At 44.6% G+C, this 22,088-nt stretch overlaps 1 protein-coding gene and 1 long non-coding RNA gene across 3 annotated transcripts in view; both read left to right on the top strand.

The window, feature by feature from the left end:
- The window catches only part of LOC139559369 (zinc finger transcription factor Trps1-like), a 201,841-nt gene that overhangs the window by 137,040 nt on the left and 42,713 nt on the right, over window positions 1-22,088 (top strand). The gene's annotated exons all lie outside the window — the stretch shown is intronic.
- LOC139559370 (uncharacterized) lies at window positions 528-9,673 on the top strand. Its single transcript, XR_011671748.1, has 2 exons — window positions 528-1,791; window positions 9,147-9,673. It is a non-coding gene; the product is annotated as an uncharacterized lncRNA (long non-coding RNA).

Below are 22,088 nucleotides of genomic sequence, written 5' to 3'. Positions count from 1 at the left end.
TTTACTCCTACATAAGGCCTACATCTGCCCTTACCTAAGGCCTATATTTACTCCTACATAAGGCCTATATTTACTCCTACATAAGGCCTACATCTGCCCTTACCTAAGGCCTATATTTACTCCTACATAAGGCCTATATTTACTCCTACATAAGGCCTACATCTGCCCTTACCTAAGGCCTATATTTACTCCTACATAAGGCCTATATTTACTCCTACATAAGGCCTACATCTGCCCTTACCTAAGGCCTATATTTACTCCTACATAAGGCCTATATTTACTCCTACGTAAGGCCTATATTTACTCCTACATAAGGCCTATATTTACTCCTACATAAGGCCTATATTTATTCCTATATGCCTCTCCTTGTGTATAACCTTTATTCATCACTCACTGCTCCTGCTGTTTCGCTGTGAACTGACTAAAGTAGGTTAGATCTGAACCCTTGGCCCCCCCTTGACACACATTTAAGACTTCCGGCCGTGGCCTGATTTCGCGTGTCCACGGCGACTAGAGTATCCGTTTTGGTAAGCAGCGTGCCGTCTCCATGGCTGCGGTGCAGGGCGATGATAGGATGATCGCTGATTAAAGAGGATCTGAGAGGGGCCACGTACTCCTCTCCCCCGTTCACCCCCACTTTCCCCAGCTCACACTCCATTTGTTTGTTTTGTTGAGTCAGGAGGAAACACGCTCTGTTTAGGAAAAACAAATCTCCATAAATGAGTCATGATGGGCTTTACGGAATTAAAGGAGCAAAGTAAACAAAGGAAAGGGGTATAGGGTTTTCACTCTCAGATACTAGGGGGAATACAAGAGGAGTAGAGCTATCTGTTTTAAAGAGGTTGGACAGGTCAGTGTTCTGTTGTGGGTTTCTATTGAAAGGTTGGCATGGTAACAAATTCAGTTGTATTTGTGCAACTGTAACAGGGTTGGTTATGTTTCCACTTGCCTCTAAAGAAATGTGTATTTGATGTTCAAGCATTCTTATTGGTTAGTTCAACTCTGATGACAATAAGGGGTGTTGTGATTGGCCCCGCTTGCAGATAGGGGGAGATCGCGAACGTCAGGTCTTCCCAGTATGAAAATGTGATGCGAGGGGTAGGTCACGTTCTGAATACTGTTTTCTATTTTCTATTTTACAATGTGTACAAATTTGCTGTACGTTACTGATTTTATACATGTGTGGTTATATGGTACCTGTTAGGGATTGAGGGGCTTTCTGGGATGTGCTTTGGCATATGATTGCTGTAAATAATTGTGTTAGCTAGCATACACCGATGTCATGGTCACATAAGCCACGGCTAACACAGTTGTCTTCATGCTACAGATTTTGCCATCGACAGCCATCATCACTGTTAAGTCCTGCACAACTAACGTGCTGTTTCCCATTTAACCACAGGTATTTACACATGTTATATTTTGTATTGTATTTTTGTATTTTGTTCGCCCAGTATGAAAATGTGATGCGAGGGATTTTGCCATCGACAGCCATCATCACTGTTAAGTCCTGCACAACTAACGTGCTGTTTCCCATTTAACCACAGCAGAAATAAATGATGCTCAACTGGGACTACTGGCCGAAGTTATTTATTTTGTGAAAACACAACGCATGGAGAGTACATTATACATCTGTTACACTGGTGCCGTGACTCGTCTTCTTGTCTTGCTGGACGTCACGTGGAGGGATCGGAGACCCGGCTTCAAGAAGTACTGTGGTTGCTGATACACGCCTAAGGTCTAGGTTTTGCATTCTGCGCAAGTGGAGTTCTCAGGGAGCTCCTGGTAGCATGAGTGAGTGGGGAATATAATATACTGTTTATTAGTTGTATGTGTTGATGTTATGATTATTTAGTGATGTAATTGTGCGGTTACGCTAGTGACCTTCGGAAGCCAATTAACGTGAGGGTGATGCCATTTTCTACCACACGGTGGCGCCAACTATTTATTAAGGCGTTTCTTGTTACTTTTCTGTGTTGATTCTTGGCCTTGTTAGACAACCACTACTGAACTTTTATTTTGAGTGCATTATGTTCAAGCTGATTTTATAGAAGTGTTCATATTGATTGTGATAATTTTCATTTTTATTTTTTTGGGGCACTTAATATTTACAAAAAAATATATATATATATATTTTAAAAATGGAAAGTTTTGGGAGAGGTAGGGGAGTTTTCATGTTTAACCCTTCACTGCCAGTGGGTAGGGGGGCATCTATTTCTCCAGTTACTTCCACACCTCTGGCCAGGCCAACTACGCAGGCAAGTGTGCACCTTCCACATGATTTAGAGCTACCTCAACTCAGTGCATTTGAGCCAGTTTCACCTAATCCTAGGAAGGAGGATGTTTCTATGGATTTCCTGGCAGACATTGTTAAGCAGATAGGTTACTCAATAGGTGAAAATATTGCCTCTTGTTTGGAATCAAAGGCTATGGGAGATGGGGTGGGACAGAAGGTTGATTATGTTGGTGGTACCAAGGTTGGGGCCAGCTCTAGTCTAAATGTAGTGGTGAAAAATGATGTCAGGGAACCAGCGTGTTTCAGGGGGGATGGTTCAGAGGAATGCACAGTGCATGAATGGGAGGAGACTATGTTAGTGTACATGCAGAAGAAGGGCTATGGTGGGCAGGAGAGGTCAGATGAAGTTTTGGGTAAGCTGACAGGGCGGGCACGTGACGTGGTAAGAGTAAGCCTACGCAGTAACCCAGTTGACTTAAGCCAGGGCCCTAGACCGGTTTTTGACATTCTGAAGCATCACTTTAGCGACACAATCAACTCTGACATGCCCCTAGCTGATGTTTATTCTACGTTGCCAGTGGAAGGTGAGACTCCATTTGATTACTGGATCAGACTGAACAGAGCCATAGAGGTGGCAGAGGACTGTTTGAAGAGGCAGAACAAGGAGCTAGACAATCCATCACGTGTTCTGACTGTCATGTTCATCAAGCACTGTCCGAACCCAGAGCTGTCATTGATATTCATGTGCAAACCATTGCATGAGTGGACGGCTGCGGAGGTCCATGGCAGGCTGGAGGAGTACCAGAGGAAGTGTAAGGCTCCAAGTCCCTTGCGGCTGGCCCCACTGGTCACCACACTGACGCAGGAAGTAAGTAGGCCAGTGTCGGCTGTTGCAAACTGCCCGGACCCCTTGCAGCAGCCCACAAATGGCTCATCCGAGGCATTGGATCGTGTGATGGACATGCTTGAACGGGTCTTGGAGCAGAGGCCTCTGCAACCTGTAGGCGGCTATAATAAACGTTTCCAGAGGAAGCCCAGAAGGGAGAACCCGCCTTTGCAATGCAAAGTGTGTGGGGATGCGAATCACAGCACAATGGATCATTGTTATTCTAACCACCTATGCTTCCTCTGTTATCAGGCTGGGCACACACGTCGGGAATGTCCTCGCACTTCATCGGTAACTCCCGTCGCTCCATCAAACAGCAACACGACACAGCGGCAGGAAAACTAGCTGGCCCGCACTGGGTAGGGGGAAGTGCTGGGCCTTGTGAGGTGCCCCAATTCGATAGTGTTGTAGATTTGGAGTCAATATATTCAAGTGTTTGTGATGAAGTCAAGTCGAACGAAAAAGTCATTATGCAAAATACACAGAGAGTGCTCCACAACGATGAACTCTTCTATACTAGTGTGTTACTGGGGGATGTTATAGAGGTGAGCGCTATGATTGACAGCGGTTCTATGGCATGCACATTGAGCTCTACAGTGGTGCCACGCCTTGAGAAAGCAGGTGTGCTCAAGAGTGGCTCCCTCAGTCCGACTGAAGTGGTGTTGGTTGGCTGTGGGGGGTTGAAGACCAAGCCTGTAGGTGTGTGTGAATTGAATCTGTCTGTGTATGGCAGCAGCCTCTCTGTCCCTGTTCTAGTAGTGGATGGCCAACGTGATGAGCTCATCCTAGGTAGCAACGTGATAAAACACCTCATCAGGGAGCTGAAGACGACCGGTGACTTCTGGGAGAAGATGTCATCATCTGAACACAATGGAGATGACAAACTGTTCCGTCTGCTGGCTAATGTAGAGAGATGGAAAGGGACAGAAGTGCCGGAAAGAGTGGGCACGGTAAGGCTGAAGCGGGCGGTCACATTGGAGCCCATGCAGGAACATTTAGTCTGGGGCCGGTTGTGTACGCCTCAAAATGTATCTGCGGGCAGTGCTGTCGTTATTGAGCCTACGAGGGCGCGCTCAAGACCGAAAAACATTCTAGTGGGGAGAACAGTAGCGACGTTGTGGAGCGATGGCTGGGTCCCTGTCAAAGTTATCAATCCCTCACCAAAGCCAGTAACAGTGAGACGCAATGCCAAGATAGCGGATGTTTTTCCTTGCATGGCATTAGAGGACATTGACACTGACTACATAGATGGGCCCACTGTCGAACCGGTCCCCCTGGTGCAGCAGGTACACAAAATGGATGCCAATCAAGACTTTGACAATGGTAGTGGAGATAGCTTGACCGTTGACAGTGCCGTAAAACCGCACAGAGTGACAAGTGAGGTGTTGCACGAGTTAGGGCTAGGTGACATTGACATTGAGTCCACTCAGTTGTCGCAACAGTGTAAGGCCCGGCTAGTTCAGCTAATAGCCCGCTACGAGTGTATCTTCTCCCGGAACAAACTAGATTGCGGGAAGGCTACTGGATATGTCCATCGCATCAGACTCAGTGACACTAAGCCTTTTAGGCTACCTTACCGTAGGCTCTCCCCTAACCATTATGACAAGCTCAGGCAGGCCTTGGATGAGATGGAAGAGCGAGAGATAATCAGGAAATCCAGCAGTGAGTATGCCTCCCCGCTCGTGCTGGTCTGGAAGAAGTCTGGCGATCTGAGACTGTGTACAGACTTCCGATGGCTCAATGCTCGCACCGTAAAGGATGCTCACCCTCTACCTCACCAAGCTGATGCTCTGGCGGCCCTGGGTGGCAATGCCTTCTTCTCTACAATGGATTTGACCTCAGGCTACTACAATGTGGAGGTGCATGAAGACGACAAGAAGTTTACAGCCTTCACTTCTCCTTTTGGGTTATATGAATATAACCGTCTTCCACAAGGACTGTGCAACAGCCCAGCTACATTCATGAGGATGATGTTGAGCATTTTTGGGGATCAAAATTTTTCTAGCCTTCTATGCTACCTGGACGATGTGCTGGTTTTTGCCCCGACTGAAGAACTTGGATTGCAACGCTTGGAGTCAGTTTTTGAGCGTCTCAAGGCCCATAATCTGAAATTGGCTCCAAAGAAATGCCATTTCATGAAGAGGTCAGTGCGGTTCTTGGGGCATGTCATCAGTGAAGGAGGTGTGGCCACAGACCCGGAAAAAGTGAAGGCTATTGCAGGGATGACAGAGAAGGATCTCATGGAGGATAACACGGACGTGCCCTCCCAGGGGAAGATTCGGTCCTTTCTCGGAATGATAGTCTATTACCAGCAGTTCATTGAGGGGTGCTCCACCATCGCTAAGCCGCTGCATGGGCTGACAACTGGGACGAAGGCACCACGCCATGGGAAAGGAAAGAGGAAAAGAAGAATACATAGGAAACTCACAGCAGCAGACTGGACTGGTGAGTGCAAACAGGCCTTTAGTCAGTTGAAACAAGCTCTCCTCGATCAGGTCATGCTAGCCCACCCTGATTTTAGTAGACCTTTCTTGCTGTCTGTAGACGCATCTAGTAATGGATTAGGTGCTGTCCTCTCCCAAGTGCCAGAGGATGGGTCTGCAGCCAGGCCCGTAGCATTCGCTAGCAAATCTCTTACTTATGCACAGTCAAAGTATCCTGCCCATAGGTTAGAGTTTTTTGCTTTACGCTGGGCAGTCTGTGAGAAGTTTAGTCATTGGCTAAGGGGCAAGCCTTTTACTGTATGGACAGACAACAACCCATTAACATACATCCTGTCCAAGCCCAAATTGGACGCCTGTGAACAGAGATGGGTTGCTAAACTCGCTCCATTCGAGTTTGACATAAAGTACATCCCCGGTCCCAAAAATGTCATTGCTGATGCACTCAGTAGACAGCCATTTGTGCAGCCGAGCGCTCTCCACCGCATCACAAGGGTTCCATACAAGGCCTTGCTGGAAGAAGCTGCGGGAGTACATGCTGAGAAGGTGCAAGATGTGTTCCGCTGGTCGAACCACCCATTCGACCTCGAAAGCTGCTCACCGTCAATTGAGGCAGATGCCTGTGAAATTGTCATGGACTGCCAAACTACCTCCTATCCTTCTCCTGGTTCACTGTCAAAGGAAGCGGTGTCAGCAGTCCTGAGGTCGCAAGAGGAGGCTGGTCTACAGAACTGTGCGCTGCTACTGCCTCAGCTCACTCAGTCACTGGTGCCATCTGAGATGTCAGATGTGAGAGTGCTGTCCCGTGACGACCTGATATCAAAGCAGCGCCAGGATGATGCACTCGCCAGAGTTGTATTCTACGTGGACAGGGGCCGTAGACCTTCTAGGAGGGAACGTGGCCATGAACCAATCGAGGCTCTACGGATTCTGAAGACCTGGGAGAAGCTCACTCTGAAAATGGGTGTACTATATCGCGTTACCAAAAGTTTGCTGTCAAAGAGGAAGACGTACCAGTATGTAGTACCCACCTCAATGAGGGCGACAGTTTTGAAGGGTGTCCACGATGAAGCCGGTCATCAGGGGCAACAGCGGACGTTGTACTTGACGAGACAGAGGTTCTTCTGGCATGGTCTGGAGTCGGATGTGAGAGAGTATGTCAAGACCTGCAAGAGGTGTGTGTTCAGTAAGGCCCCCGAGCCAGAGGCCAGAGCTCCACTGGAGAACATCATCACGACTGAGCCCCTCGAGTTGGTGTGTGTGGACTTCTGGTCTGCTGAAGACTCCAACAACAAGTCCTTGGATGTTCTGGTCGTCACTGATCATTTTACTAAGATGGCCCATGCCTTCTTGTGTCCGAACCAATCAGCTAAAGCGGTGGCCCTTCAGCTGTGGAACAACATCTTCTGTGTGTATGGTTTTCCTCGTCGTATCCACTCCGACCAAGGGGCCAACTTTGAAAGTAAATTGATTGCTGAGTTGTTGAGCGCTGCAGGAGTCCAGAAGTCGCACACAACTCCCTACCATCCGATGGGGAACGGGGGAGTCGAAAGGTTCAATAGAACGCTGGGAAACATGATCAGGGCTTTACCTACGAGAGCGAAGCACAGGTGGCCCCAGAAGCTGAAGTCGTTGACCTTCGCCTACAACTGTACAGTCCATGAAACCACGGGCCACGCCCCTTTCCAGTTGATGTTTGGGAGAACCCCACGTCTGCCTGTCGACATGATGTTTGGTACGGTGCTACAAGACTCAAATGTTGTAGACTATGATGAGTACGTCAAGTCCCTGACGAGAGACCTGAGGGAGGCCATGGAGACTGTACAGTTGTCGGCAACCAAACAGCTGAAGAGGCATGCGGGCCTCTACAACAGGAAGATCAGAGGAGCTCCAGTGGAGGTCGGTGATCGGGTGCTGCTGGCGAATAAGGGTGAACGTGGAAAGAGGAAGCTGGCGGATCGCTGGGAGAACAACCTCTATATTGTTACGGAGAAGAATAGTGACATCCACATCTTTAAGATACAGAACATGTCGACTGGCCAGGAGAAAACGGTCCACCGTAATCTGATAATGCCTGTAAACTTTTTGCCTCTCCCTGACACTGCCTTAGAGACACCTAATACGGGAGACCGTGAGGATCCGAGTGAGGAGATGGAGGACTCATCCATGAATGATATACCAGAAATGGACATCGGTGAGAGGACTAGTGTGTGGGTATCAGAACAGACCTCGGAGGAAACACAGTCGGAGCCCTCTGAAAAAGAGACCCTAGATGTGCTGGAAGATGGGCCACTGGCGAGGGACCCTCAGAACTCACCACATTCTGAGGGTGCCACTGGTGGCACAAGCATGTCAGAGGTAACCTTTGGAGAAGAAATGTCCGAACCCTCTGAGGAAGAAAGGCATTCTGAAGATGCCACTGGTGGCACAAGCTCCAGCAACAGTCACAGAACCTTTGACCTTGACTACCCATCGACTGTGGACAGTGACCCACCAATGGTGGTTGTAGTTGAACAGGTTAAACGTAATGATAACTCTGTTAGGACTGTCAGGTCAGGGGCTGGTCGAGTTAGGAAACGCCCAGTGAGACTCATTGAGACTATGCAGACACAGAGGGTTTTTCATACAGAATTCATTAGAGTACCTGTGTGGGTGTAGGATTAGAATCCAAGTCTGTAGCCACATTTTATTTTATTTAACTTTTAACTTTCAAGAGACCCTATAGAGGTAATGGGTCAGGGGTCATGTAGGCCAAGGTTTTTCTGTCTGAGGTTCTTATTGTCACTGAGTGTACTGAACATGTAACAGGCATGTTTTCCTACGGGGTCTTTGAATTCCCCTAATTCTCTTTAGAGAATAGTCTTTGCACTGGAATATTTGGTGACATATGTATTGCAAGGTATTGCATACCTCATTTAGTTTCTTTGTAGTATGCAAGTGTAATTCAGCAGGGGAGAATGTAACAGGGTTGGTTATGTTTCCACTTGCCTCTAAAGAAATGTGTATTTGATGTTCAAGCATTCTTTTTTTTTTTTTTTTTTTTTTTTAAATTTTATCCCCTTTTCTCCCCAATTTTCGTGGTATCCAATCGCTAGTAATTACTATCTTGTCTCATCGCTACAACTCCCGTACGGGCTCGGGAGAGACGAAGGTCGAAAGTCATGCGTCCTCCGAAGCACAACCCAACCTAGCCGCACTGCTTCTTAACACAGCGCGCCTCCAACCCGGAAGCCAGCCGCACCAATGTGTCGGAGGAAACACCGTGCACCCGCCCCCTCGGTTAGCGCGCACTGCGCCCGGCCCGCCACAGGAGTCGCTGGAGCGCGATGAGACAAGGATATCCCTACCGGCCAAACCCTCCCTAACCCGGACGACGCTAAGCCAATTGTGCGTCGCCCCACGGACCTCCCGGTCGCGGCCGGCTGCGACAGAGCCTGGGCGCGAACCCAGACTCTGGTGGCGCAGCATAGCACTGCGATGCAGTGCTCTAGACCACTGCGCCACCCGGGAGGCCTGTTCAAGCATTCTTATTGGTTAGTTCAACTCTGATGACAATAAGGGGTGTTGTGATTGGCCCCGCTTGCAGATAGGGGGAGATCGCGAACGTCAGGTCTTCCCAGTATGAAAATGTGATGCGAGGGGTAGGTCACGTTCTGAATACTGTTTTCTATTTTCTATTTTACAATGTGTACAAATTTGCTGTACGTTACTGATTTTATACATGTGTGGTTATATGGTACCTGTTAGGGATTGAGGGGCTTTCTGGGATGTGCTTTGGCATATGATTGCTGTAAATAATTGTGTTAGCTAGCATACACCGATGTCATGGTCACATAAGCCACGGCTAACACAGTTGTCTTCATGCTACAGATTTTGCCATCGACAGCCATCATCACTGTTAAGTCCTGCACAACTAACGTGCTGTTTCCCATTTAACCACAGGTATTTACACATGTTATATTTTGTATTGTATTTTTGTATTTTGTTCGCCCAGTATGAAAATGTGATGCGAGGGATTTTGCCATCGACAGCCATCATCACTGTTAAGTCCTGCACAACTAACGTGCTGTTTCCCATTTAACCACAGCAGAAATAAATGATGCTCAACTGGGACTACTGGCCGAAGTTATTTATTTTGTGAAAACACAACGCATGGAGAGTACATTATACATCTGTTACACAACATCTATATAATCGCCTCCTGTGTGTATAGGTGTATAGCTGGGTGTATGCATACCAGCAGGACCAATCATTACCTTTGTGTGTGTGTGTGTGTGTGTGTGTGTGTGTGTGTGTGTGTGTGTGTGTGTGTGTGTGTGTGTGTGTGTGTGTGTGTGTGTGAGTGAGTGAGTGAATGAGTGTGTGTGTGAGTGAGTGAGTGAGTGAGTGAGTGAGTGAGTGAGTGAGTGAGTGAGTGAGTGAGTGAGTGAGTGAGTGAGTGAGTGAGTGAGTGAGAGAGAGAGAGAGAGAGAGAGAGAGAGAGAGAGAGAGAGAGAGAGAGAGAGAGAGAGAGAGAGAGAGAGAGAGAGAGAGCACATGTTCCAGTCGCTGCCGTTGAGATGTTTCCCCACCATAGTGGGGAGTGAATGAAGATGACATTAATATTGGATGGGCTTATTCTGTCTGATACTGGTAAGCTCTCTCTCCCTGTGACGCAATGCTTTCTAAATAGGTTGGATGCTGCTGCTGCGGACTCCCAGGTCTGATTTGCTGAGTTAATATTTTTTTTCTCTCTGTGTTCTTTTCTCATCCTTGAGTGTGCATAGTGTTTTTTTCACCTGCATGAATATATTGCAGAGGATAATAACAATAGACAACTGTAGATGCTGGAAGGCAGCCAAAACCTCACCCTTACTTCCCGCCGGATACTACAATGCACTCTCTCTCTTTTTTTCTTTCTATCGTTCTCTCTCTCGCTCTCGCTCTCTTCCCATCTCTCACTCACCCTCTCTTTCTCTCAGCCCTCTGCAATAATATTGTAGTACCTCAACGGTACCGATCCTTTTGAAGACCTCCGTGGTGCTTCTGTGAGAGATTTGCTGCAGCAGACGTTTAAAAAAGGCGTGTGTGTTAGTGGGATGTTTTACAAATACATCGGCCTTCGGGCTGTTGTGGCGTCGCGCTGCGAATGTGGAGAGGGTCACCGCTGAAAAGAAGTAGAACATCTGTTTCTCTCCTCCTCTTGCACATCTACCGCTTATATGCCAAACGGATTTCTGCCTCACTGCTTGGCCCTTGGAGAGGAGAGCTCCTTCTGCCAGAGAGGGAGCCCATCACACAGAATAAACTGGCTGGATTATTTGTTATATTGATACTGTTCCTTGCCACCGTAGCTAATCCTGTTCGTTTCTGCCTAATAAGACTGCTGTGAAGCGTGTGTATTTGTCTATGTCTATATCTGTGTTTGTGCCTATGTCTGTATCTGTGTCTGTGTGTGCGTCTGTGCGTGCAACGCATGCATGTGTGTGGGTGCATGCGTGTGTGTATGTGCATGAAGTCAGTAAGAGGGAGGAAACCATGCTGGTAGGCTGTGGGTGAGGGTTTATTGTAGCTCACATGCTGGTCAATGGAAGAGTGACTGACTCTCCTCTCCCTGCACATGAGCTGATGGAAGCATTTCCAGAAGCAGAGAGAGTCCTACCCTTCAGTTTCTAGATGGTTTACAGCTGAGTGCACTGTTCTATTTTTCCAGTGGTTACATAGCCAGAAAAATCATAGTCATCGTCCATAGATAATTCTAGTAGGAAAAAAAATACATGTGATCGTGTTAGGGTGAATCTGTCTGGAAACAGAAAGCTCCTTTGTGACTATACAAAAATAAAAAAGGTCAAGTATTGTGGAGATTCCATCCATACACACTCTTTCTCAGCAGAATTGCAGAATATTTACTGTATTTCTATTAGAATCTGTCTGTCACGTACACACACCCACACACATTGTAGACCTACAAACGCAAACACTCTTACACACAAACTCACATACACACACGCACAGTAGCTAAAAGCTCTTCATGTCAGGAATCATGATACACTCTACATACAGCTCTTTAACCTTCCATCCAGTTGTTTTATTATTGCGTCAAATCAGTGCAGAGAGGACAGGCCAAACATAAGAGCTTGCAGGGCGACTTTAGGCAAGCAGAATATCATTGCCGCAGGTCAAAAATAACAATATCTGAAACAAGAAACAAGAAATATACAACGTAAACAAAGAAACATGGTTCAAACGTGTAAAAAATAATCATTTGAAAGCATCAAATTGTCCACCAACAATTGACACGTCTTTGTCAAGTTTTCACTCTCAATTTTTTAAGCAGCTCTCTCTCAAGTCTTGGCACCTTTGAGTTTCAAATTCTATTTTTCCTCTGTTGAGTTTCAGCCTGGTGGGACGCAGGCTTAGAGGCGGGTGCATGTGTAGAAACCTTTGATTGGTCACTTACACTGAAGTGATGGACGAAGTAACAAATGATTGCTGTTGCCAGTCCAGTGTTGTGTTGTGTCATTTATTGAGTCTTCTTGGGTGTATAACATCAAACAGATGTGCTTCAGAGATGTCTGTTTAGCTTGCTAGCCGGCATGAAAAGTAAGCACCAAACGAATTGGGAAACCCAGCTTCAACTTGATACATATGGAAAGCAATTTGGAAATACATGAAATAGCTATACTATACCTTGAGTTGGTGGAATCTGCTTGCTAAAGTTTGCATAGCTAGCTAATTACTTGTTTGTCAGCAACATTCATCTGTAAGACCAAAAACAGTCTGGCCTAGCTAAGTTACACCATAGTCCACCACTAGCTAATTGTTTTCTTTCACCTTTCCACAAAGTGTGTGATATGTGTTTTCTTAATATGAGGGAGTTAACCCCAATATATCACAGAATAGATGGAGTATGGACATAGTGTGGCTGTGATCTAACAAGTTCATTCATCATACACTAGGTCCTGGCCATCATTTAATATAGCTAAATATAATGCCTCCATTGTTGCGAATAACATGTGGGTACAAATATGATGGCATAACGATGATAACATTGAAAGAAAGGACTAGTGGAATAGTTAAGAGAAAGTGCAGGAACTGAGATGAAGGCAGGATTCAATATTTAGGGTATTTATTAAGCTCAAGGGCACACATGGCATATGGGGATTTTTTATTATATGGAGACATGAAGGAGAGAACCGGTTGCATTAACAGTACCAAATAATAGAATGTACACTGAAATGAACATGATTAACCAGCTAAACTCACATGTCATCATGGTATGAGCACTGAGGACAAAGCAACGGCATGCATTCACCAAACATTTAACTGAGGAAAACAGATTTCTTTTATAGTAAATATCTGATTGGGAACTACCATTGTCTATCAAATTACCATGTCAAATTATGTCAAATGGAGTACAGGCAGTAATACAGGAGTCAAATCGCATAGGGAATCTCATTAGATCAGATGTTAGATCAGATGTTATCAGCAAGCCAGAGACATCTGTGGAAAGAGCACAAGTAGAACAAAGATACAGTGGTTCGTCCTTTAAAAGTTGCAGCACAGCTTGCATGTTGCCGCAGAATTCTATGCCACGTTATTTAAGTGTCAAACACTGCTCCCATTAATGCTAGTTAGTGCTAGTTTGACCACCAGAGGGCATCTTTGAGAAGCATTTGTGGCTGTACTAGAGAATTTAAAACCTTTTTTTGTAAGAACATAGTATTTGGGACTGATTTTAATAAATGTAGCTTAATTCATTTGATTAATATTATGATGTTTCTATTCCAAGAAAGACTAAAAACCCTCTGGAAAATATGGCGCTGTACAACGTGATGGTCGGGAGTAGGCTACAGTACTGGGCTATTTAGCTAAAGACCTACACCACTTTTAGCAGCACACTACTCAACACTAGCGAGACTCATGACTCTCCGCCAATAATTACATATAGAAGATTGGGGGATTCTAAATTTAAACCAAAAGCCGCCTCGTGGGTCTCCCAGTGGCGGCCAGCACGGGTATTGAACCTGCATCTGTAGCAACGCATTTTGCACTGCTCCACTCGGGAGGCCCCATCCACTCGGGATGCCCCATCCACTCGGGAGGCCCCATCCACAAAGTATCAAAATACACAGAGGTGTTGGTAAAGGTATATTGTCCTGCTAATAGCCCATAATGGGCTATTATAATAGTGTACATGGTGTCCAGGTCAGGATAACCAAAACATTTATGTATTAAAGAATATCAGAAAGAAAGTTGGTACTTATTTATTTTGATCCAAAGCCATGAATGAGTGAGTCACTCAGCTTTATGTAGGTGCCGGGCTATATGACTGTGCCATCAACTTGATAATATATAACAATTTTTTGGAGGTTATTTTGTTTTCAAAAAAACTAAAGTGAGCGAGTGTAATCTGAATAAAGGCCAAAATAATATTTGTAAAAGCCCCCCCAAAAAATCTGTTTTTAGAGGGAGAGAAAGACTGGGGCAATTGTGCGTCCGCCTATGGGACTCCCAATAACGTGATACATAATAATAATAAATCTTTTTGTTGTATTATTTGTTTTGTCTTTTCTGGTGGATTAAACTGAAATTGCAACCAATCACGGCCGGTTGTGATACAGCCAACTTAACTAAGAAATAGATTTGGCGATAGAATTCTCCCCCTACCCTCCTTCTAGGCAAGTCTATTGTCCAGCTAATAGCCATAATGGACCTGTACAACGTGACCGTGTGTGTTTGAAAGAGTATTTTCCAGTAAGCAACAATTTGTTTACCTTCATTAGACAACTTTGTTCCAATATTTCTGTAATTCAGTGATATTTATTGCCATAGTAATTTGTTTTGGAACCATAACTAAATAAACATTGGCATTTTGAAATAGTATTTTTATCATTATTTTATTAACGGAAGCATAAAGATGCTGATGAATAAATACAGTACTGGACAATATATGTTTTTACATTTGGATAATAAAGCATGTAAAGCATTTTTAAGATATAAGCCACCTGCATTTGTTTATTAGGCTATAGCAGAATATCATAACGGTCCAGACGGCCCTTGCTGTGCCTGGTGAGCAGTTAGTCAAGTTCAGTTGTCAGAAGAGGAATGGAAATGTCAGGGTGAATCGATGAACCGATGACCTGATGAACCCGCCAGGTATGTTGACTCTGCCTGTCGGCAGTGGAGTTCCAGAGCTCACAGGTGTGCCTGGCATGGATCGTGACTACATCTCGTTCCTCGCCCTCTTCAACCCGTAATTTTCTGCCTGACTTTCCTCCAATGCCACCTGGATCTGGACCAATGCATCAGCTGTCTCCCGTATATCTGCCATCAGATAATGTTTATCTTTCTGCTGGTCTGCCTTCAATGACTCGATCCCAGTCTTCAAAGTTTGAATCTGATCCATGTGCACCTTCATCAGATGAGCAGAATGGACCAGCCCTGAGCCCCCATCGATTACAGTGGCCTATGATTTAAACAGTAGATCAATTAAGAATTAAAAGGGACTCCAACACACAAATGCTGCGTACACATTTTAAGAATCTAGCAAAACGAACTGCTTTCTTGGCAAACATGCATTTTTTCGGTGCGGCCCGTTGTCCAGCCCTTTGTGCACTGATCTCCATGGATGCTTGTCAGCATGGTTGTATGCTCTGCAAAAACACATTCTCGTTTTTAGTACACAATCATTTTATTTTGTATTTTGTTATTGAACCTTTATTTAATTAGCGATTTTATTACACAGTATGCCTACACATTGATAGGCTATATACATTCTTTTTAAAGAAAATGCACTGAAACCAAAGTACCTTTAGTTTTGGTGATTCTCTGGCTCATTTTCAAGTCCTCTCGTGGTTATGGTCCTAACCCTGGAACTAGTGGCACATAGAAAGAAGCTGGCTTGATGAAAACTATGTCCATTTCGTCTGTTCTCTTTGGTCGCAATGTCTTTTTCTTTTTTTGATAAACAGCTCGTTTTTGTAAGGTAACTGAAGGGTGGAGTTTGGGTCGGGGAGGGGAGTACTGGAAAGGTGTGGCTTTCACACCTCCAGTAGCCGGGCTATAAAAAGTCTATTGTCCTGCTAATCGGGCTACCAGTGCTTGAAAACCTGTTTTCAAAATGCCACCAGCTGTCCATCACTACTGTAAATAAAAACACAGCATCTTGTTTACATCTTGTTTACATTCTGTATTGTAATCACAATGTCACAAATCATTTGTATCTACCTTTCCAATTACTTTTAGAGTTTGGGATTTACAAATGTGTGCTTTTCATGTCATTTTTTGTTGAATCCAATTCGGATTTAAGTATAACTTTTCAGTGATGCCTTTAGTGAGAGGTCTAATGCTTTAATATTTAATAATATCTTCCCTCCAAATTCATATCTAAGGGGCATTTTTCGCGCCATTATTAGTTACATTGTTTTAGTTTGAACGTGCAAACGGGCATGAAGAACAGCGGGAACGTTTCCCTAGTCAGCGGCATTATTAGTGCAATGCCCCTTAAAGTTTTGCACTGTGCTCCCCAGTGGGGCGGTGGGTTTTGCTTTGTTTAAAAATAACAATTTATTTAGTTTTTAATAATGTAAAATGAGTGAGAAAAAGGCCATTCTTGTACATGGGGTGAGACATTGTTACTAGTTTGTAAATAAAGCCAGTTTGTTATTTAGAATGATTTATTTCTGTTTTTAGAGGGAGAGAAACCAAAAACCTACAGTCATTTCATGGATCTCCCAGTCAAGACCGGCACGGGTATTGAACCAGCATCTATAGCAAAAAAGCTTGCATTGCAATGCAGTGTCTTAGACCACTGTGCTACTAAGGCACTGTACAACATAACTGGTCAGGAGTAGGCTACAGTACTACAGAGACAAAAAGTCTACAGAGACTTTTGGGTCCCAGTAGCTTGGGACCCAAAAGCATAATCAGTGCTCTAACTTCCCTTGCGCTGGTCTGGAGCAATGAAGTAGTGACTCAGGGTACCGTACTAAACCACAAATTACCTCTAAGTCCCGCAGCATAATTGCAAAACTTTTAGTGGAGCAACCACTGTATGTGTGAAAACAGATACAATGTATCATTCAACATAGATGGGGTAGCTGACACGGTCACGATAACGATTCTGGATGGCCAGATTGCTTGCAAGAATGACAAGAAACTGCCGTGTGGGGAATCGTAAGTGGCTCGTTTCAGCTTGTTTCATCTTGTGATTGATACCATGTATTGTTTTGAGATGTTTTGACTGATTTCATGTCAATGCTAATATGGTAAAAATTTGCTAGCTAGCTAACCAACAGCTGTAATGATGTATTTGAGAGACAACAAGTGCTCATTGTGCAAATTTATTTATGTTTTCAGTAAACATTAGAGACGAAATATAGCTTACATGTTGTCAACAATCTACGCCAACCCTGTCTGTTTTGCCCCATAGTTGCACACGCCTTGGTTTTGTTGCTAAGCAACCAAATTGTTTAAGATTCCACCTAAAACAATGACATGAGCTCTGTCCCAATTAATCTCAGCTCAACTACTCGCATCCTTTTCAAAACCAATTGGAGGTCTGAGGGGAAGAACCTTGGGTCCTCTCCAATGAGGTTTTAGAAGGTGGCACGGAAAACAGATGCAAGGAAAAATAAAATGTCTCAGAGCTGTTGCATGTTTGCCTCAATATGGAATGGCAGATGTCACTATGTGGGACTGAGCAGAGGTGTACAATGCATGCCATTCGTTAGTATTAATGCGCCATTAATAACCTTAGATCTATAGTTAAGAAACACATCCATGAGCACAGAACTATGTTTAAGGATGTTTAAGCAGTCATGCATGACTGTTGGGAGTGTGGTGCCATACCTTTGTCTCCCTGGTGCAGTAGAGCTGACAAGCTAGAGATGAAGTTGCAGCAGATGTCTGTGGAGGGGGTCTTGACCACGCTCTGGCTGTTCTCCAGACAGCGGTAATGCTGGAACGTGTCCCAGGCACTGTTAGTGGCCACGTCCCCTCTCTCAGAACCAGTGAAGATCTCCATGTTCTTACAGTGGGGCATCAGCATAATCTATAGAGGACAGAAAGATACAGAGGATGGAATTAGATTTAGTATGGTGTCAAAGGGCTGAATCCCAACTTCAAATCCTTGTAGCTCTAATTTTTATGCAGGTGACATCAATGCACGATGTATGCAAAAGTCTCAGTTGTGTTCAGGTGTTGAACAGTGTGTGTGTGGGAACTAACCAAGTTGATGAGTCTATATTGGGACAATACATCACAGTGCAGAGTGCAGAGTAGAGTAGAGCGGCAAGCTCAGACGAACAGTGTAGTCCATCCCTGCCTCGAAACACTGGTCTGGAGAGCACCACATATCTGAGGAGTGAGAGAGAGAGGGATGTCACACAACACTGGTCTGGGGAGCACCACATATCTGAGGAGAGAGAGAGAGAGAGAGAGAGAGAGAGAGAGAGAGAGAGAGAGAGAGAGAGAGAGGGATGTCACACAACACTGGTCTGGGGAGCACCACATATCTGTGGAGATGAGAGAGAGAGAGAGAGAGAGAGAGAGAGAGAGAGAGAGAGAGAGAGAGAGAGAGAGAGAGGGATGTCACACAGCACTGCACTAAATCACACCAGAAAAGTGTGTGCAAACAAAACACTGGCCTATAGTAGGGGGTTTACAGACTCAGTAGGGGGGTTACAGACTCAGTAGACTCATATACACAACATCTATATCCTACACTACACACACACTGCATGTAAAAGACCCATTACTCACTCTGTCATGTGCAACAAACATTTAGAGAGAGAGGTGTTTGTTTACCACGATCCAGGCTGGACTTATCACTGTCATCAACACCTCCTCCCACTGGTCCGGTAACTACGCCAACACAACAGGTACATAGACTTCGGAGTTTGATACCCCTGGTCAGGACTCCACTGAGGAAGGTGGAGGGACACATATGTGCTGAGTTATGGAACACCATGACCCCAAAAGTCTTAGAAGAAAGTTACATTAAGGTCAAAGGTGACGCACAGGTCCAAACTTGGCGTCCTCAGCCTCGTAGGTGTAGTGGTCCAGTGCGATGAAGTAGAAGCCTGACTCCACCTTGTAAAACATATGTTCTCTACACACACACTGACCCGTCTCCTGAGAACAACTTCAGTGAGAGAGAGTGTAAAAATAGGAAATGTCATAAACAGAGTTTAATTGGAGTTGAAAAGTTAGTGATGTATTCAAGGGAACAGTCCATTTTAAGACTGCTGTGGTTTAAAAGAGGCAACTATGGATAATCATTTAGATAACATGTGATCAAATACTATGTGGGACTGAGCCGAGTTGTACCAATCCACGCCACTCGTCAGTTAGTATGGCACAGTATTGAACAGCCTGCTGTCATTTCATGCCTAACCCTCGTCCTGGAGAGCTATCCTCCAATACGTTTTCACTTCATCCCTTACCTAACCTACTTGCACATATTCAGTATAGAACCATCCTCTGTATAGAACCATCTTTCTAACCAAATAGACAGCAGTTGGTCAAAGTCAATAAGATGTCACCCTTTCTACGTGACAAATGTCCTCCATACATCGTCAAAGCTGTATTAGAGGAACTCTCAATACCACTAAGGATTACGTTACGGGGGTGATTGATAGAAGTCATGGTTACCTGCAGGAAATCTCCAGAGTGCTGTGCATAGTGGAGAACCAAGGAAGTTGGAACGGAGTGGACTCCTGTCTCTCCTGTCTCTGTCAGCTAGGCAGAGAACAACCGCCACATAGTCAAAGTGGGCCTGCATGGAGAGAGGGATGAGAGAGAGAGAAGATGGTTAGAGGTCATTATCTTTTAGTTTTACTGCACAAAATCTGGCAGAGTAAAAGTAACTCAATCTGTATTTCAAATAGACTATCTCTCTCATCCTTCTCTCTCTATTGAGTTTGATCTGTCTTGGCTCCCTTGGCTCTCTTGGCTCTCGGGCCTCACCCTATCTCAATCAAGGGCCTCTTCCCCATTGAGGGCCTTCCCTGTCTGTTCTCACCTCTTCATCTTCTGCCTCTCCCTCCTAGTCATGCTGGTCTTTCAAGTCCTCCTTCCATACTAACCCCTGGTTAACTTAGCTAAATAGTTGTCGAGCTACAATTCTCTTGGTTAAACCAAAAATACTGGTAACTTTTATATGTGGTTAAACATTAGCAGCTAGCTAACTCTTCCTAGCTAGCTGCTAGCTGACGCTAACCCAGCTTGCCTAATCAATTTCATAACAGAAGACCAAATAACTAGCTACTGTACCTACTTCAGTTTCAATATTTAAATCATTGTTGATTAGTTGGTTGGGTAGGTTCTCTACTGAAAAACTATAGAGCTTACCTTTTTATCGTCGACCATCGTCCCTAATTCAGCACCACCATCACCTTGCCTTTCACTGTCAAAATCCAGTTTCCACTAGACAACACAACCACAAAGTCAAAATTGGCCTTATCGTAAAAAATCATGAAAACCAAAATTAGCTTTTTTGTATTATTTTAAGGTTAGGGTTAGGCAGAAGGTTAGCAGTGTGGCTAAGGTTAGGGTTATGTTTCAAATCAGATTTTAAGAAGATAAATTAATAATAATTATAACTTTGTGGCTGCGTTAACTAGTGACGACCATGTTCAATGGCAAGAATTTTCACCTGTAATAAAATTACAGTAAAAGATTGCAGTTGCCAGAGCAAGATGTTTTGGTGTGAGAGGATAAATCCATATGGGGATGTATTGTATTTCTGAGAGCGCAGTAACTTCTGAACCTTGTCATGTGGTATCTCTGCACAACCCCCGCAGAAATCTCTGCTCTCATAATAATATTTTGCGTGTGGCAATGATGTTCTGCTCGCTCAAAGTCATACTTGCAACTCAAGTTGAATTTGTGCGCCCCCACTGCCTGTGCGCTCGCAGGACTCATCCTCTGCTCGCTCGGCTCTGTGTTTGCTTGCTCATGTTTCATCTTGCTCGACAGCGGCATCTCGCGCACAATAGACTTTACAGGCTGATTTGACACCATATTTTATCACACTGCACTCCCATTCCATAATGAAGTATTGAATGGTGCTTAGAGACGCACAGCTGACCTTTAGCTCCTGGTATTGATTGACTTTGACATTTTGACAGGCCCTCGTTACAAGGGTGAGCCTGGTCCCACAAGGACCCTGGTGTCACGGAAGGGTGGCGGATGTGTTACTAACAGAATTGACCAGATTTACTTCACACTCTAATTGGCCAACCGGAGATCTGACACGATGTCTCATTGTCGTGATGATATCACTACCCTGAAGTTGATGCTGTTGATGATGAGTCAGTTTAAAGCCCACATGAACAGGGGCTGAATCTCATCAAGGCAAAGGAGAGAGTCATTTGATATTCAAAACACTCTACTCTCTCAAAGGTATGATCTCCCAAACCTCCCTCTCTCTCCTGCTCCCTCTTCCCTCATCCCTCTCCCCTCACCTTTCTCCCCTCTTCCCTCTCCTCATCCTTCTCCCTCTCCCCCATCTCCCCTGCCAGACTACAGTGTGTTTAAGGGAGTCTCCCCTCCTCTATGGGCTATCGTTTCTCCACTGTCCGAATTGAGGCATAGATGAAGAGAGGTGGGGTCCTATGGTGTGGAGCGTGGGGGCAGTGGTAAAACAGGTAGTGTGGTTTGTATCGATCACAGCCATGTCAGGCAGGAGGGTTGGTGTTGTCGGATGGCCAGCTATGATTGTGCTAACAAATGATGAACCTATCTGGACTGTTAAACCTAGAATCAATAGGGGACAGCATACAATAGAAAATAAAATGACGTTTGTTACGGTTTTCCAGGGTTTCCGTATGCCAGTAATAGCCGGGTTTTGACCATTTTTGTTTTTAGAAAAGTCGATAATTAAAATTGGTCGCAGCCAATTGTCAGAGAGAAAAAATGGCATTGTGAAATAAGATTTTTTTGCCTATTCAATGATGGAAATATCAGTCGATGGAAATACATTTTACTGGTCATGCTTATCGGTCTATAGGTTAATTTGCAATACAATTGGCGCGTGTGTACAATATATTCGTTATGTATCTTGTTTATTTAATAACATTTTTAATTGAACCTTTATTTAACTAGGAAAGACAGTGAAGAACAAATTCTTATTTACAATGACGGCGTACCCCGGCCAAATTCGGACGACGCTGGAGCCTTGGAGCGGAAAATGTGTCAGACAGCATGAGAGCTGCTGCTACATTATCTCAAACAGCAAACATAAGCAACAGAAGGCCGGCTTCATCAACGCGTCACACAGCACTTTGCAATGAGCAGGAGGCAATATGCATTTTGAACACATATTCTTAATTGTTTGAAACCTGAAAGTTTTACTACATATTATGAGGCATGTCTTGCAGCCTCAAGTAGCCTAAACAAATTCAGACCATATCCGTGGAGGCAATTATTTTATATAATCATTCTTTCATTGTCCATTAGCCAAATGGCCAAGTCAAATTAGCAATAGCAATCCATGCTAGTTGTTTCACATTAGACCTCCCTTCTTTCTACATTTCTGAAATCC

The sequence above is a fragment of the Salvelinus alpinus genome, chromosome 29 (genome assembly GCF_045679555.1).
Source record: "Salvelinus alpinus chromosome 29, SLU_Salpinus.1, whole genome shotgun sequence".
Lineage (NCBI taxonomy): Eukaryota > Metazoa > Chordata > Actinopteri > Salmoniformes > Salmonidae > Salvelinus > Salvelinus alpinus.
Note: the sequence above shows the minus strand (reverse complement) of the source record. Positions and strands in the feature narration are given on the sequence as shown.